Source organism: Rhinoderma darwinii, chromosome 5, assembly GCF_050947455.1.
Source record: "Rhinoderma darwinii isolate aRhiDar2 chromosome 5, aRhiDar2.hap1, whole genome shotgun sequence".
Taxonomy (NCBI): domain Eukaryota; kingdom Metazoa; phylum Chordata; class Amphibia; order Anura; family Rhinodermatidae; genus Rhinoderma; species Rhinoderma darwinii.
The window spans coordinates 11,807,956-11,817,223 of record NC_134691.1 but is presented as its reverse complement, the minus strand read 5'-3'; positions in this window follow the sequence as shown (position 1 = coordinate 11,817,223).

The following is a 9,268-nucleotide window of genomic DNA, read 5'->3' as shown; positions in this document are numbered from 1 at the left end:
GTATGCCTGATGTGGCTATGCACCAGGCGAGCATCGCTAACTATGCTTAATGCTATACTATCATAGGTCAATTTTTTATCTTCGGATCCTCCTCTATCTCGCGGCTTCACAACAGTATTGAAGTCCCCTCCAAAGATAACTTGTCGACATGAAAAAAGGAAAGGCTTAATCCTCATGAAGAGACTTTTACAGTCCCATTTGCTGTGGGGTCCGTATATATTAATTAATCTTAATTCCTGTCCCCTCATGAGGACATCTAAGATCAAGCACCTCCCCATTTCTAACTCAATCATCCGTCGGCATGTTACTGGTGCAGTGAAAAGGACCGCCACTCCGCTATAGGGCTCAGCCGCAAGAGACCAGTAGGATGGCCCACGTCGCCACTCCATCCTAGATTGCCAAAAGTGACAGCCTGTTCTCCTGCAAAAACAAAATGTCGGCTTCAACTCGGCCAAGAAAATCAAAGGCTGCAAATCTCGCCCTATCTGACTTAATGCTGGCAACATTAATTGATGCCAGCATCAACGGAGTGGGTGCCGCCATCATGGATGTTTGAGTTAGAAGGCTTTCTTCTTCCCCCCCCCCCTTTATCTGACGAGGACCCCCCTTCTTTTCCTTGTTTCTTGCAAACTGAGGAGTCCATACTCACCACCCTTTTCCCATCTTCATCCCCAAGTTCCGGGCCAACCTCCCCTTCTGACAACAGCAGGAGAGGCTCATCGTCTGTAGGGCGCCCTACCAGGCCCTCCTTCTTAGTATGAGAGGCTGGAACGTCCACGAGAGCATGGTATCGATCAGTAGAGCGCACCAGGAGGTACAGGATTTACCTTCCTGGGCCAAGGCAGGGCCAGATGTATTTTTCCCTTGGGTTTTGTCCGGTGTCCATTTTGCTGTAGGTTGAGTCCTCTCCTTCCCCACACTTTCATAGTGGGAGGACTGAGAGTCCCCAGCCCTCTGCACCCTTTGGTTCCTCCTCATCTCCTCGTTCAATTCGGCCTCCTAGGGGCATCAGCTTCAGGGGGGGCATCCAGATCCGAATCAGAGGTCGTCCCAGTTTCCTGGAGCGCCCTCCGCTCCCTCTCCTTCCTTCGCTTTTCAACCTTTCTCTGGTGAGAAGGGAACCCCTCTTTGCATTCTTCCCCTGCCACTGTGCCACATCATCTCTGTCCGCACCCTCACCCAAGGAGGCCTCACTCCTTTCATCCTCCACAGGTTTGGAACAGGCATTGACGACAGAGCGAGGACACCGACTGAATGGGTGACCTAAGTCACCACACAGGTTGCAGCGAATCCGGTCACACAATGCGGCTAGATGACCAATCCCCCCACAATGAGCACACTTCTGCACCTTGCAGCCTGCACTCAAATGTGAGGGGTCGCCACATCGGTGACACAGCTTTGGCTGCCCCTGGTAGAAGACAAGGATCCGATCTCTTCCCAGGAAAGCAGACGATGTTATGTGGGACACCGTCTGTCCCAGACGCCTTAGTTTAACCATGAACGTCCAGGCCCGTGACCAGATGCCAAACTCATTTAAGTTCTTCCGTGGCATCTCTACTACTTCTCCGTACCTTCCCAACCAGGTCATGATATCAATACAAGAGAGTGACTCGTTACGGGTAAGAACGGTCACTCTCTTGGGATCACTTTAGCGAGACATTGCTTGTGCAGCAAAGTCTCGCCATTAGGGCTCGTCCTTCACCAGCTCGTAGTTCCCCCAGAAGACCTCAAGGCCCCCTAGGTGAACAAAGCTGATGTCGAACTCGATCGAGCCATGAGGATGTATCAAGGCAAAGATGTCACTCGCCTTGAAGCCCATCCCCAGCAGCAGCTACACCACCCTCTTTCTGGGAGGGCACGCATCATTGCCACGCCACTGGAGACGGACTACATTCCTACTGGCTACAGCCTGCCCGGTTGTTGGGAGCGACCACTGATCTCCTCGTTCCTCTCGGAAGGCATTTAGACCATATCTGTCTATTCAGAAAGACAGGTCCTTCTGCACTCCCCCTATGGCTATGGTTTGCTTTCCTTCTCTTAAAGCGTCCAAGAGACGTTGTTGCAAGTTACCGTCCCCGGACCTTGAGGATGAAGATGGGTGGGCCCGCTGTCCCCCCGCTGCGACAGCAGCATAAGACCTACCAGATGTCACAGCAAGAGGAGCGCCAGGCCCATTGCCCCTGGTTGATACTTCATCCCCTCCACCCACCACCTCACCACCTACAGACACAGTACTCAACACCCCATTATCAGCATACACTCCAGCAACTTTATTTACAGACACCTGCATACCCCCAGCAGTTTCCACATCCACAGCCGCAACTTTTTTTAATTTAACCCACCAGGTCCCCCTGCAGTCATCCTTCCGGCCAGGCCTGGTTCTATATTATGCGTTTTTCCCTTACATTTTGTGTGGGTAGACACGCCACCAGATGTTATAAGCGGTGCGGTACCCGCATTCCCCACCGCCTCATTAACCTCCACCTGTTCTATGAACTGAACATTTTTAGAAGAGGGGACACTGTCGTCCCCAACGCCAGCAGCTCCCTTCTCGCCTACACCGCTTTGCAGCGGTGCGGACAAAAGAGCCACTAACGTCACTGGAGCCGCCTCCGGTGCCGGACCACTCCCCCCTCCCACAGGGGAGTGGCCAACAGAGCCGGAGCCTCCTCTGTGACCGCCCTTGTCCGGAACGTCTGCCGGCTTTACTGCGTCACCGACAGACTTCCGGCTTTCAGATACCACATACGGTTTCCGGTTTACCTGATCTCCCGACCCCTGAGTCGCATCAGAGACCAGTTTCCCGGGCTCGCCATCCACCGGACACGAACACACCCCCTGGCGTCACCAGGCCACCATTACTGCCCCTTTTGCAGGGGTTGGCGTTGGCGCCATTTTAACCACCACATGTTTTACTGCCGAAACCGGAACCCTCTCCCCGCATTCCCGCTCCAGCCCCACTGCAGAGGCTGGAGCTGGGGGTCTTGCGGGACCTGTGCCCTGATCCTGACTTTTATCAGGCTGAGCGCACAGGAGGGACCTTTCTGTATACACCAGTTTAAATTATCTCTTTGCAGATTTTTTTTCCTTTTTTTTCTTTAAAATTTTTTTTTCTTTTACTTCTCCTCCTCTGCGCACTGGAGTAGCTATAGGGGTCGCAGCGGTCGCAATTGCGACCTGGCCCCGAAGCCAGGGGGGCCCACGGCCCCCCGCACTACATCAATAAAAAGTTACTATAGTAACTCGGGCCGCGGGCCCCTGTTACTATAGTAACATACTTTACTTACCTTCCTGGTTCCGGATGGCAGCGGAGGTCCTGACGTAAAGCGCTGTGCGCAGCGCATGACGTCACCACGCTATGCGCCGCGCACAGCATCGAGACGACAGAACTCCCGCCGCGGCCGAAGAGGAAGGTAAGGTCAGCCCTGACTGGCGGGGTCCGACTCCCGGGACCCGCCAATCAGCTGTTTTGAAGGGGCCGCAGCACTCGTACGAGAGCTGCTCCCCTTCATTCCTGTCACTTCATTCTGGTCACACTGTGAATCGGTGTCGGCGATTCACAGTGTGGGCGAGTAGTGAAATGAAGGGGAAGCAGCTCTCGTACGAGTGCTGCGGCCCCTTCAAAACAGCTGATTTGCGGGTCCCGGGCGACACATCAGCTATTGATGGCCTATCCTGAGGATAGGCCATCAATGTTTAGGGACTGTACAACCCCTAAGCCTACGATGTAGCAGGCTTAGGGGGCCCATGAGACAGGATCACAGATTGTGTGATCCTGTCTGCTGGGCCCTGTATCTAAGCCAATCACATGGTAGGCTTAGATACATGGCCCATGTGTGATCCTGTCTGCTGTGCCCTGTATCTAAGCCAATCACATGGTAGGCTTAGATACATGGCCCATGTGTGATCCTGTCTGCTGGGCCCTGTATCTAAGCCAATCACATGGTAGGCTTAGATACATGGCCCATGTGTGATCCTGTCTGCTGGGCCCTGTATCTAAGCCAATCACATGGTAGGCTTAGATACATGGCCCATGCGTGATCCTGTCTGATGGGCCCTGTATATAAGCCTACCACACTGTAGGTTTAGATACAGGGCCCCAGCACACAGTAATCTTATACTGTATAAGATTACTGTCTGCTGGACCCTGAATCTAAGCCTACGTTGTGGTAGGCTTAGATACAGGGTCCCACAGACAGTATCACACATGGGCCCTGTATCTAAGCCTAACACACGTGTTACTAATCATTTTGTGTGTGTTCTCTTAAGGTTCGGTCGTTGGACTACGGCGGATTCCAGGACTACTTCGATGACGGCTTTTTTTTTATTAATAAAATGGTTAATGAGGGCTGTGTGGGGGTTTTTTATTTCAATAAAATATTTTTTCTATGTCTTTGTGTTTTTTTTTAAACTATATTACTACTGCCTTAGTAATGGCCGCCGGCTGATTGACAGCATCCATTGCTAAGGCGGGGCTTAGTGTTAGCGGATGCAGAGGCTAACACTAACCACCATTATTATCCCGGTACCCACCACCACCAGGGGTGCTGGGAAGAGCCGGGTACGATCCAGTACCTGACCATCTGTAGTGATGGTCGGCCACTGGGGTGGCCGCAGGCTGGTATTAGCAGGAGGGGAAAGGCCAAAAACAGTGGCCCTTCCCACCCTGGTAATGCTAGGCTGCTGCTGCTTTATTGTATCTGGCTGGTTATGAAAAATGGGGGGGAACCCACGTTATTTTAAAAAAAAACAATTGGAAAGAACGATGTGGGGTCCCCCCCAATTTTCATAACCAGCCAGATACAACACAGCAGCAGCAGGCAGCATTACAAGGGTGGGAAGGGCCACTGTTTTTGGCCTTCCCCAGCCTAATACTACCAGCCTGCGGTCACCCCGGTGCCTGCCCGTCACTACAGATGGTCGGGTGCTGGTTCGTACCCAGTTCTTCCCAGTACTCCTGGTGGCGGTGGGTACCGGGGTAATAATGGGGGTTAGTGTAGCCTCTGCACCGGCTAACATTAAGCCCCGCCTTAGTAATGGAGGTTGTCAATCAGCCAGCGGCCATTACTAAGGCGGTCATAATAAAGTTTAAAAAGATACAAGCACATAGAAAAAATATTTTATTGAAATAAAAAAACAACCCTCATTAACCATTTTATTGAGAATAAAAAAAACGCCGTCATTGAAGTCCTCGAATCCGAAGTCCAACAACCGAACCTGTAAAAAAAACACAAACACACAAAAATAATGAGTAACACAAAGAAGCAAAATTATTATTCTTACCTATCCTGGGTCCAGCACTGGAGACGCAATGTCAGCGAGCTGAGTCCTGTATCTAATCCAATCATGTGTGATACTGTCTGCTGAGCTGTGTATCTAATCCAATCATGTGTGATACTGTCTGCTGAGCTGTGTATCTAATCCAATTATGTGTGATACTGTCTGCTGAGCTGTGTATCTAATCCAATCATGTGTGATACTGTCTGCTGGGCCCTATATCTAATCGTATCTTGTGTGATACTGTCTGCTGGGCCACTGTATCTAATCCAATCATGTGTGATACTGTCTGCTGGGCCCTATATCTAATCGTATCTTGTGTGATACTGTCTGCTGGGCCACTGTATCTAATCCTATCATGTGTGATACTGCCTTCTGAGCCACTGTATCTAATCCTATCATGTGTGGTACTGTCTGCTGAGCCACTGTATCTAATCCTATCATGTGTGATACTGTCTGCTGAGCCACTGTATCTAATCCTCTCATGTGTGATACTGTCTGCTGAGCCACTGTATTTAATCCTATCATGTGTGATACTGTCTGCTGGGCCACTGTATCTAATCCTATTATGTGTGATACTGCCTTCTGAGCCACTGTATCTAATCCTATCATGTGTGATACTGTCTGCTGAGCCACTGTAATCCTATCCATAGTTTATAGGGTCGTAGTGCTATAGATATACTATGCTGTCTCCTATACACACACTTTTTTGGGGCGGACACATATGTATTGGGGCTATTTCCCCTGACATTTTAAGCCCTGATGGTATGTTCACACGGCAGCGTCTGTTACGGCTGAAATTACGGTGCTGTTTTCAGGAGAAAACAGCACCGTAATTTCAGCCGTAATGGCATGTGCAGGCGTCTTTCGCTGCGTCCATTACGGACGTAATTGGAGCTGTTTTTCTATGGAGTCCATGGAAAACGGCTCCATTTACGTCTGAAGAAGTGACAGGCATTTCTTTGACGCGGGCGTCTTTTTTACGCTCCGCCTTTTGACAGCGGCGCGTAAAAAAAAATGACCGTCGGCACAGAACATCGTAAGACCCATTCAAATGAATGGGCAGATGTTTGCCTATGCTATTGAGCCGCACTTTCGGACGTAATTCAATGCTAAAACGCCCGAATTACGTCCGTAAATAGGGTGTGTGAACCCAGCCTTAGTGACGCCCCCGGCTGCTAGTGCTGCATTGTTGGGTCACTTAGGAGACCCAGCGATGCAGCTGAAAGCTGCGGACCGTCGGCCATGAGAAGTTTGCGGGGGGGGGGGGGCCCAGTAAGAATTTTTGCATCGGGGCCCATGAGCCTTTAGCTACGCCCCTGCCTCTGCGGGTAACTCCGCACCAAAACAGAATCCCTGGAAGGATATCGGCGACTGCGCATTACGTATCTGAGTAAGTATACCTGGAGGCCGCTCACTGTCAGTTTCACAGCTCCCCTGATTTCTCCCAGCTGTGTGTCCACCCTCCTCCTCCTCACTGCTCCTGGGTGCCTCAGAATCTGAGTCTTCTCTGGGCTTTACTTTTTCACACACCATATGCTCCACCACATTTTCATTTGCTGTGTCTGGGGCTCTGCTGTCTTCCTCCATACTTTCTATTTTTATAGGTGATGCCATCTCGGCAAACCTCTTTTCATATTTTAATTTTTCTCCAAACACCCCTCCGCCTGCCACAATTTCATCTCGTCTCTCTTCCACTTCTTTTATTTCCTCCAACAAAGATTTCACTTGTAAACGATATCAGGACCTCTTACCTCCTGTGGCCTTTGCAGCCCTTCCTCTGGCGACCGCCAAGTCCGCTCAGAGCCGTTGCAGCGACTTCCTGAAGTTCCGATACTCCTCCAACCGCATAGCCATCTCTCCGTTTCAGTGAAAAGTTGCACTGACGTATGGGTGAATAAACCTTTTTTTCACTGAATTGGAACCTGTGTTGTGCTGCCTATTCGTTTGGAAATACATATATATGTGGGACTGGAGTCTGAGGTCCTAAGGTTTGTGCACACACAACTACGCATATTTTGCGTCTATATGTGCTGCTCTTCTTTTTTTCTGATAGATAGATAGATAGATAGATAGATAGATAGATAGATAGATAGATAGATAGATAGATAGATAGATAGATAGATAGATAGATAGATAGATAGATAGATAGATAGATAGATAGATAGATAGATAGATCGTCCTGTAAGGATCTTGAAGATGCTTCTGAGATGGGAAATAATTGAAATGACTCCACTACAGAGTTTTTGTTATTTTGTGCTACTTGAATCTCCAGGTTTGGTCTTTTAATATCATTTTTCATTTGGTCCTGATCTGTGTCCGCCATTCATGAATCTCTGCTCATGGAATAAGAATTTCTTCTGAATCTCAACCATAGAAAGGCAGAAAATTACATTTTTTGAAATGTCACACATTGTAACAAAAGAGCAGCATGAAATAACATGTAAACAAAACATAAGGTCAGAAGCTTCTCTATGAGCATCAAGAAGAAGATAAATCGAACAAACGCGGCTCGTGACAGAGTTAAGGAAACATTTACACTCTGCTTCGTTCTGGATAATCATTTGACATTTTGAGGTTTCGTTCAGCAGCAGGCGGGGGAGGGGGAGACATTGTTTACCCCATTAGTCCAAACTATTTATCCAAACCTAATAAAAGACAAACCACAAGGAGGCAGCACATCGCCTCACTGCTGGGTGTAAACCTCAAACCTTATTATGGAAAAGGAAACCTTTACACATGTAGCAGAGCTCAGTATGTCATTTGGCACAATGTGTAATAAGTGTTATTTCTGAGGAACGCAGTTAAAGGGACATTGGACGGTACTTGTTTAGTTTACTGAATTACAGATTTAGCTGAGATGAGTTTGTCGATTAACAAGATGGCAATAATATAATGTTGGGTTTACATTGAGCACAATTTACAGTAATCTCACAATGATATCTATCTATCTATCTATCTATCTATCTATCTATCTATCTATCTATCTATCTATCTATCTATCTATCTATCTATCTATCTATCTCATATCTATCTATCTATCTATCTATCTATCTATCTATCTATCTATCTATCTATCTATCTATCTATCTATCTATCTATCTATCTATCTATCTCATATCTATCTATCTATCTATCTATCTATCTATCTATCTATCTATCTATCTATCTATCTATCTATCTATCTATCTATCTATCTATCTATCTATCTATCTATCTATCTCATATCTATCTATCTATCTATCTATCTATCTATCTATCTATCTATCTATCTATCTATCTATCTATCTATCTATCTATCTATCTATCTATCTATCTATCTATCTCATATCTATCTATCTATCTATCTATCTATCTATCTATCTATCTATCTATCTATCTATCTATCTATCTATCTATCTCATATCTATCTATCTATCTATCTATCTATCTATCTATCTATCTATCTATCTATCTATCTATCTATCTATCTATCTATCTATCTATCTATCTATCTCATATCTATCTATCTATCTCATATCTATCTATCTATCTATCTATCTATCTATCTATCTATCTATCTATCTATCTATCTATCTATCTATCTATCTATCTATCTATCTATCTATCTCATATCTATCTATCTATCTATCTATCTATCTATCTATCTATCTATCTATCTATCTATCTATCTATCTATCTATCTATCTATCTCATATCTATCTATCTATCTATCTATCTATCTATCTATCTATCTATCTATCTATCTATCTATCTATCTATCTATCTATCTATCTATCTATCTATCTCATATCTATCTATCTATCTCATATCTATCTATCTATCTATCTATCTATCTATCTATCTATCTATCTATCTATCTATCTATCTATCTATCTATCTATCTATCTATCTATCTATCTATCTATCTATCTATCTATCTATCTAGCAGACAAAAAATGGCGACAGCACCCTGCAACACTAATGCCACCTAAACCACTAAATATAAATA